This window comes from Athene cunicularia, assembly GCF_003259725.1.
Source record: "Athene cunicularia isolate RWA chromosome 14 unlocalized genomic scaffold, athCun1 chr14_part1, whole genome shotgun sequence".
Classification (NCBI taxonomy): Eukaryota; Metazoa; Chordata; class Aves; order Strigiformes; family Strigidae; genus Athene; species Athene cunicularia.
Genome location: NW_020799118.1, coordinates 14569795 through 14579105, shown reverse-complemented (window position 1 = coordinate 14579105; position 9311 = coordinate 14569795).

Here is a 9311-nt window from a genome sequence, read left to right as displayed (position 1 = left end):
GGGTTTGCACGGCGCCGGGGGTGCGTGTCCAGGCGGGAGGCTGCGGGGGTGTGCGTGTGTCTGGACGTGTGTGTCGCTGCGTGTGTAGCTCCAGGAGTAGCTGCTCTCTGTAGGATTTCACTGCTCTGCTGAGGCGTTCCACCCGGGACTCAATTATTCATGGCGCTGATGCAGCTGCAGGTTTCAGGCCTGGCGTTCGGGGCCGACCCGGGGGGGGACCAGGGACTGTCCTCGGGCAGGGGACCACGGGGAAGCACTGGTGTGGCATCGGGTGGCTGAGCACGCAGCCCTTTCACCACTGCACCCCGCGTCTCTCCCACCGGGGCCCAGCGCTACCCAAACGTGGGCAGTGCCGTGTCTCCACAGCAGTGCGGGGCTGGTGCGGTGTCCCCTATCCTTGGTTGTGCAGGGATGTATCCTGGCCAAGCAAGGCTGGCGTGGCGTCCTCCCCATGTCCCCAGTGTCATGCAGGACCGGCGTGGTGTCCCTGGTGCCACACTGGACTGGCGTGATGTCCCTCGTATCCCCAGTGTCATGCAGGGCTGGTGTGGTGTCCCTGATGCTGTGCAGGGCTGGCCTGGTGGCCCCCATGTCCCCAGTGCTGTATGGGGCCTGGCGTGATGTCCCTTGTGTCCTGATGGTGTGCATGGCCAGCATGGTACCTCTCATGTCCCCAGTGCTGTGCAGGGCCTGGTATGGTGTCCCTGGTGCCATGCAGGGCTGGCGTGGTGTCCCTCATGTCTTGGTGTCATGCAGGGCCAGCATGGTTCCTCTCATGTCCCCTGTGCCACTTGGGGCTGGCATGGTGTCCCTGGTGCCACGCAGAGTTGGCGTGGTGTCCCCTGTGTTCTGGTGCTGTGCAGGGCTGGCGTGGCATCTCCCACATCCCTAGTGCCGATCAGGGCCTGACACGGTGCCCCAGTGCCACACAGGGCCTGTGGCATGATGTCCCTCCTGTCCTGGTGCCATGCAGTGCTGGTGTGGTGCCTCTTGTGTCCCCAGTGTCACACAGGGCCTGGCATGGTGTCCCTCGTGTCCTGGCGCCACACAGGCCCAGTGTGGTGGCCTCTGTGTCCCCAGTGCCATCATTGCTGTCACTGCCGAAAGCCTGTGCAGGGAGAGAAGGGGCTCCAACACTGAGCTCCCTTCATCCCAACCCTCTCCAGGCGCTGCCGTGGCCTCTTGGACCCGTGTGCGGGGCCGGGGACGCTGCCTGGCCTGTGCCCAGCGCTCTCCCCCTGCACACCCCTCTCCGATGGCTGGGGCGCACAGCTGGTGTTGCTGTGGCAACGGCCAGCGGTGCCGGAGTTCCACCACCTCCTCCCACATCCCTCTGCTTCCCAGCCCCGCTCTGCTTCACCTCCCACCGCAGAGACCCCTGGCCGCCGGGCACTGCCAGGCGGGATGGCCGCGGGGGCCACTGGTGCTCGCCGAGCCGGGGTCGTGAGCGAGGGACAAGGGACACGCAGCGAGGCCAAGCCTGGCATCTGGGAGATTCCCACTGAGGGCCTGGACACTTCCTCCGTGCCCCAGTGGGGCTGCAACATCTCCAGCTCTGCCGGACCCTGGTGTCGATGCCGGGCCGCTCTGGCACCGTTTCCCCATGGGACCCGGCTCTCCTGCGTGTGCGGCGGTGGGTGCTGTGCTCCCGGCCTGGGGTGCACGAACACCTCTGGCTGCTGCACAGGGTGGGAGAGCACTGAGCTGTCCCCATGCCGCCATGTCCCCCCGTCCCCTCTGTGTGCTGTTCCACGCGTGCCACCAGCGCTCCCTGCGCCACACGGCACCAGGAAGATTTGTAACTTAGCTCCGTTGTCTGGATAATATCCTATTCATGTGGGCTTTAATAAATGAGATTTTAAAAATCCCTGCGTGAATTAACACGGGTTGCTATGGTGACGTGGGGCCCAATTTAGCGTGTGGAGTACGAGTTTGTGGGGCCCGGGCCGGCCGCAGCGCGCACCGCGCTAGCTTCCCGGGCATCCATAATTGATGAGGTTGTCTGAAAGTTACGCAAATCAGATGCAGGGATTTGGCAGCAAACTGTTTCCCTCCCTGTCCCCTCCTCCCCGGTGCTACCTCGAAGAATTGTAGTGACTTGGCGTTTTCCCCTCTCTTCCCCTGCTCCAGCGCCATGGGACGGGACGACGTGTCCCCAGCAGCAGCTGTGGCCACCATCCCCATCCCGGGCAGCTGTGCTGTGTGGGGAAACTGCGGTTCCTCAGCCGAGGAGGAGCGAGCAGGCTCCATCCCTGTGAGGCTGGTGCCACTAGTGGCTCGTCCACTTTAGAAATGGCTTCTGTGTGGCACCCGCTAGTGCTGCAGGAGAGACCTCAAGCTCAGGACTGGGCCCTCCAGCCCAGGCTTGTCCTCTCACCGGGCTGGGGTCTTTGCAAAGTGCTTCCACGTGTGGTGTCTTCATATGGCAAAGGAGATATCCCAGCACATAGCCCATGGTGCTGAGCGAGCACCCGGTGTGCCCGCCCTGTGCCTGGTCCTTGGTGCCATCCTGGACCCCCAGGCTGCATCGGGGTTTGTGTCCTTGTGTGCCACTGGAGTACCTGGCTCTGAGATGCCCGGGGCTGGGGGAGCCCCGCTGCCTGGCTGGGTTTGGGAGCTGGGCACAGGACTGCCTGCACCCCACTATGGGTAATGCAGCCCAGCCTGCCCGGGGGTGCTGGTGCCGAGGTGCAGGCAGCTCTCGGGGTGCCCCTGCCCTGGGTGGGACAGCCCTGTTGCCTCCAGCGTGGAATTCTGCGTCCTGCCCCATGTCACTGGCAGCAGCCCCAGTATTTTGGTGCTTATCCCAGCCAGCCGTGACCCCACCACCATGCACAGGGAGTGGGTCCTGCCCTGCCTGGGGAGGGACCCCCCACCCCACTGGCACCACTGGTGCTGCCCTGGCCCCACAGCTGCCTCTGGCCCTGCTGCTCTGGGCTTGGGGCTGTGCGGGATAGGCAGAGCCCACTCTGGGTGAAAAGACTGGGTCGGGAGCCAGGCAGCTCCTCCGAGGGGTGCACATGGTGCGGGCAGCGTGGGCAGCCTGCCTGGGAGCAGGCAGCAGCAGGAGGGACCCCCAGGCTCATCCCCCTCTGGGGTGCTGCCATCCCATGGGACCCATCCCAGGATGCAAGTGGGGCTGCAGCAGCCGGGAGGGATCACGGCTTTGCCGGCACTCCGGGGTGCGGGGGGCAGCGGGAGGCAGGAGCCGGACCCCACGGGGCTTCCCGGGCAGGGCCTTGCTGGCTGCCTCCTGCTCTCCGGCGCGTCCTCCTGCGTAGCGGCCAGTTAATTCTGGGTTTTTTTTTTTTGCCTGCATTTGATTGCATTAATAATCTCCTCTGATAACAGTATTTAATAAAACCAGGCTAATATGGCGCAGTTAGGAAATGTCTTTGACATTTTACAATTCAATTTCCATGCAGTAAAAGGCAGGGCAGCTGCAAATCCAATTGTGGTGCAGTGCCCAGGGCGCGTGTGGCCGGCAGAACCGGAGCTGCCCAGTTCCCCCCGGTCCTCCAGTAACTTCCCCAGGCAGCAGCTGTCCCCAGTGGCTCCTGCTGTCACTTCCCAGCCCTGGGCACTGGGACAGCCCCCTCCTTGCTGCAGGAGAAGCCTGGGGGGGGGGGAGCAGACAGTGCTTGCTGGGACCCCTGGGTGCTACCTGCCTCTGGAGCCATTGGTGCAGGGCAGGACGTCTGGAGCAGGAAGAAGAGGCTGTGGTGCCAGTCCTGTGGCATCTTGGCCAAGCTGGATGGCTGCAAAGGGATGCTGGGCCCCCCGTGTATCCCCTGTCCCATGGCTGGCACACATTCTGCGGCCCCCCTCAACTCCTCGGCATGGATTAAGGAGTGAAATGCCAAGGGGGTGGGCTGGGGTGATGTTGGGGCATCGCCGCCACATCCCAGGCTCGAGGCCTGAGGGCTGTCCGGGATGGCGATTGGGGTCGAGCGGCTCTTGCCACTGCCATGCTCGATGGTGTGTCAGCGAGTCCCTTCAGAAACTTCTTGTTGGGGTTTCTAGCCCGCGTGTGAAACCTCGCTCCCAGCAGGACTTGGCAGGCGGGCGCAGGCTAGCGTGTGCCAAGTTTCTTTCCAGAGGGGGATTATTACTCAGCCCGGGGTGACATCTCATTATTTTACATTTTCTTGCCTCTCTTTCCGGCTGGGCTGGAGTTGCGGGTGCAAACTCTCCTCTGCCCCCCCCTCGCTGCCACAGCACAGCTCCCGTTTCAGGGTCTGTACCCACCATGAACGCCACAGAGGATGCGGGGCTGTTGGCCACCGCCGCCGAGGAGCAGCGGGACTGGGCCGGCAGCTCCGCTCCCAGCTGGAGGCTCCCTCACTGGCCTGGATTTTCTTGTGGCAGTCCTGAATTCACCTGGCTTGACACCAAGTAGCCCTTTGCCGGTGGCAGGTGGCCCCTTGTGCCCGGGGCTCTCCGGGATCGTCAGCTCTGGCTGTTTCCCCACACAAGGACCTTGCTGTCAGGTGCCCCAGTGCTCCTTGCTCCCGTGTGCTGTGGTGGGGTGATGCTCCCAGGGAGCATCTGGGGATGTGGCAGGGCAAGGCTGCACCTGAGCATGATGGTGTTGTGGATGCTCAGGGTGCTGGTGGTGCAGCCATGGGTGTCCTGAGTCCCCCTTGGCAGCCACCTCCTCCACTGCCAGCACATCATGGTTTCCAGTAGCCAGGCTGGCATCTGGCTCCTCTCCCCAGCTCTGCACTCCCTTTAACCCTTCCCTCCCCTTCCCAGACATTGGGAAAGGCCGTGATCAGCCCCCTCCCTGGCTCGGGGTGCCCCCAGCCCCTTCCCACTCCCCCTCCGTGGCTGCATGGGCCACAGTGTGCTTGGGTGATGCTGATGGACAGCGGCTGCGTGGTGCCGTGCCAGGGCCCGGGTGGGTGCTGAAGCGACAGCGGGTCCTCGGTGAACGTCTGCCCTGGGCACGTGGCAGGTGGGAGCTGTGGTCAGTGGTGGGGTGAGCAGTGGTGGGGACTGCCAGGCTCTGGGGTGATGCTCAGGGCTGTGCCTGCACGTGTGTGCCACGCGCTCTCCATCCCGGTGCTGGCGTGGCATGTGCCGGAGCGGTGTGTGCCGCTGTGCTGGGGCTGGGCACCTCTGGCCACCTCGAAGAGCCAGGGCATGACCTTGAACCTGCTGCGCGCTGCCCTCGCCAGCTGGCGGCTAAAGGTGCCTTTCCCAAACGTCTGGACAGAGTCGGGAGAGTGGTGAACTAATTTGCTGGTATTTCGTGGCTGTTACTGCCAGGCCAGGCTCCCGCGGGTGAAGGAAAGTTGATGGGAAGCAAAACACGCTTGGGAACGCGTAGCCTTGTGCCGGGCTGCTCTGTCACCGTGGTGTGTCCTGGCCAGGATGGGCCGTGCTGGGCTGGTCACTGAACGGGTCTGCAGTGCCAATGGCCACCTCTTCCCCGAGTTACCATCCCGACCTGCAGCTGGGACATGTGGGACTTGCCCTCCCTGACCCCTCTCCCTGGAGGGACGGCGGCCAGTGCAGCCCTCCTGGTGTGGGAGCGATCCCGCCGGCTCTTGGTGCCGGGCTGAGAGGGATCTTTAAGCTGTAATGAAATGTTAATAGTATTTTCTAACTCAATATGGGAGTAGAAAATGAGGTGTTTAACACTGGGCTCCGCAGCGACAGAAGCAATCAGCCTGAGAAATGGGAAACGGGGGATGCAGTGCCGGCTTCAACTTAGCCTGAGAGCCCCATGCTGCCGGGCCTGTGCCGGTGATGGATGATGGGTGCTGGTGCCCCACATGAGCCACCCGGGCAGGGAAGCACAGTCTGGGATGGCGTGGGAGAGCAGCTGGTGGGAAGCGCCGGCTCTGCCCAGGTCTCCTTGGGTCTCACCAGCAAGGTCACTGCCAGTGAGAGTCAAGCAGATGGAGGTGGTTGTGGGGCTGGGGTGCCCCGGGGCACAGCAGGACAAGGGGAGCCTCGCTCTGTGCCCTGCTACGGCCTGTATCAGCTGGAGATGGAGCGGGTTGGAGATGGCTGGAGACGGCTTCTCCGAGCACTGTCTGCAGCAGCACGGCTCTGCCGGCGTGCCTGCGTGTGCCACTCTGTGCATCAGCACGCGTGCAGCCGCCGGTGTCGTGTGCCTCTGCACGCCCATGTGCATTGTGTGCCCGTGTCCCTCTGCCCCATGTGCCTGTGGCCATCTCTGCTGGCCACTTTGGTGGTGCCTCCTCCCCAGCCTGGCGTGGGGCTCTGCGCTGGGGATGGCTCCCAGGGTCCAGTTGATCCCTTCCAGATGCGGCTGCCGGGAGCCCAGCTCCGCACTGCCTCCTTGCCCAGGCCTCTGTAGGTTTTCGGTTGGTGGCTGCTGGAGCCGTTGGAGCAGACAAAGCAGCCGCCTGCCCGGCTCCTGCATTGCAGCTGGGCTGTTTACGGCGCGCTCCTCCCGGCTGTGCAGCTCCGCAGCAGCTATTCTCTCCCGGCTGTCTCCGCTCCGGCGTGTGCGGATCCTGGAGCTGCCTCTGACTAAACCTTGGCTCCCGGCAGCATCAGGTGGATGGTCCTGCGCTGCCCCTGCCAGTCCTCTCCCAGCATCCGCTGTACTGGGGGCACTGGGATGGCTCCTGCGAGCCCTGCCTTTCCCCTGCAGCGCTGCCAGGCCTTCGGGAGCAGCGTGAGGCCTCCAGTTGTGCTCCCGGTGCTCGGGGCAGACACACGACATCACCTGGCTGCCCATCCCCGCGCTGCTCCAGCAGTGGCCATGGCGTCACCGAGCTGCCAGCTCGTGCACCCCCGGAGCTGCCCATCATGGTGCCCATCCTTCCCACAGACACCGCCGTGGTGCAGAGGGTGCGTGGGGTGGGCATGGTGCACCGGCACACCCAGAAGCTGGGCTGGTACATGGATGAGGCAAAATGATGGCACTAAAGGCACTGTGTTTAAAATAGATCCTGGGGCCTGTGTCACCCACGTGTGCCTCTTGCCCTCTTATTTATCTGGGCCGCCTACGTGTGCACACGTGCACATGTGTGCACACAAGCATATGGTCTGTGTGTGCCAGGGAGCTCCCTGCCACTTCCCCGCACTGTTGGACTGTGGCTGGGTTCATGGGAGGCCAGATGGTACTGACTGTTCGTTAGTTAATGATGCTTTAAGATGCATAAAGCTACTGGTCCCTCACTGGCTGGGGTTGGCCCTCCCAGGGCTCCCTGGCCACGCAGAGGATGGGGAGGTGTGGGGGGGGACAGGGATGGGGCTGGCAGGATTGTCTCTGCCCTGAGCTGGAGGTGAGCGGTGCCAGGATCATCCCTTCTCTGCTCCTGTGCCCTGGGGATGCGCAATGCTGGGGTGCAGACGCACGGACTGACAAGCAACGCAGGCTGGTGGTGGCCCCAAGCAGCCGCGTCTCGTCCCCTGCCGCGGCAGCCTCGCCGTGTCGGCGGTGACTCCTTCCAGCCCAGGGTGATTACTGAAAATTACCTGTTTGCCGCCGCCCCGGCGCGGGGAGAACAGGCTGTCAATTAAGGCTCCATGGAAGCAGCACCAACACGCATTTCCGAGGAGACGAGGGTGGGCGTACGGCTGGCACCGGGCCGGCAACGACGGGCGCAGCGGCGCGGCTGGTGCGATGCTTGGTGCTGGTCCGGCGGGGCCCAACGCGGCACCTCCTGTCCCACTGGTGGGGCCAGAGCTGATGTGGCGCTGCGCTGCCTGCACCCCTGCCCGTCCCTGCTGCCCACTTTCCTGCATTCCCGGTGGCACCAGCAGCCTCCGCATGGCACCGTGTGTTATTCAGGGGTCAGCGGGTTTGCTGGCAGCCTGGAGCCCGCAGGAAGCTGCTGGGACTTTGCAGGTGATGACCCTGTGATGGGAGGGAGCGTCTGCAGAGCTGGGGAGCTGCATGGTTGAACCCTAAACTGGGGCTGGGGCTGCCTCGGGGGAATCCGGCTGATGCAGCGCGGCTCGGCCAGGCCCCACGGCACCACGCGGCAAAGGTCGCGTAAGGATATGGCTTGGCGGTTCAGGGAGAGCGGGGATGCTCGTGCTGGTGAGCACCCCTGGTTTTTAGTGAGTCGGCTCTGCTTTGGGTACGCTCGTGTCCCCTGTTCCTGGAAGCCCGCAGGGTCAGGCCCTCGTCCTCCCTTGGGATCGAAAAGTTGGTGTGTTTCTGTTTTTTTTTTTTTTTTAAATTACAGAGGAGTCCCCACTGCCTCTTGAAAGCTGCATTTAAGTTGCTTCATCCTGGCCCCAGGGGATGGCCCTGCGCTGCTGCAGCACCGTGACTCAGGCTGCCACAGCCTATTGATTTTGAAGAGCAGATTTCTCCACTCCCCGGGGGAGGCTCTGGGCGAGGGCCGGCAGCCGGAGACCCGGCAGGTGCTCTGGGCAAGGGGCCAGCATCCTCCAGGAGCGCCCTGGGATTCGGGAATGGCTTGTGGTGGGCACTGGGGCACCTGTCTGGGGGTGTCCAGCCGTGGGGGGTGATGGGGTGTCCAGCTGTGCTGGGCATTTGTGATCCAGCTGTGATGGGCACAGTGGTATCCAGCTGTGTTAGGTGATGGGGTGTCCAGCTGTGAGGGGAGTGAGTGTCCAGCTGCTGGGCATTTTTGATCCAGCTGTGATGGGCACGAGGTTGTCCAGCTGCGGCAGGCAGTTGTTTTCCAGCTGTGATGGGCACTGAGCTGCAAAATGGGTCTGTCCCATCCCTGCCACCTTTTTGCCCCAGGCAATCCCTTCCCCTGCACCCAGCAGCCTGTGAGCTTCCCGGTGCATTATTTATACAGTCAAAATCGATCAGAAGATGATAACGGCTTCATTAGCATCTGAACATCTCGTCGGCCTCAGCGCTTGACACGACCTTGGCTGCAGGACTACATGCCTCTCGCTGCCTGACAGCGGCCAGGACCGGCTACCAGCGTCACCCAAACGAGCCAGGGCTCCTCCTGGCCACCTCCGTGGGGTCCCCACGGGGTCACCCCATCCTCGCCGTGAGCACTAAGCCCCCCTCGTGCCAGGGCTCCTCGTGCAGCGAGCGCTTGCAGCGCCCGTTGTTTGCGTGGCACTCGTCAGCAAGGATATAATTAAGAGCAGCTATTTTGGATGCTTCCTTTATCCGGCAGCTCACGGCAATGTCGCTGCAGGGTCCTCCCCCCCACCCCCTTCCAAAATCGGCGCTTGGCTTTGCCTTGAATGTCTTCCCCGGGGGTACTCGGTGTTGTCCTGATTGTGGGGTCCCGGGGGTCCCTGCTGTGCTGGGGAGGGGGGAAGTGGCAGGGATGGTGGGGCTGGAGGGGAGGGGACCACTGCACTGGAGTGATGGAGGGGATGGG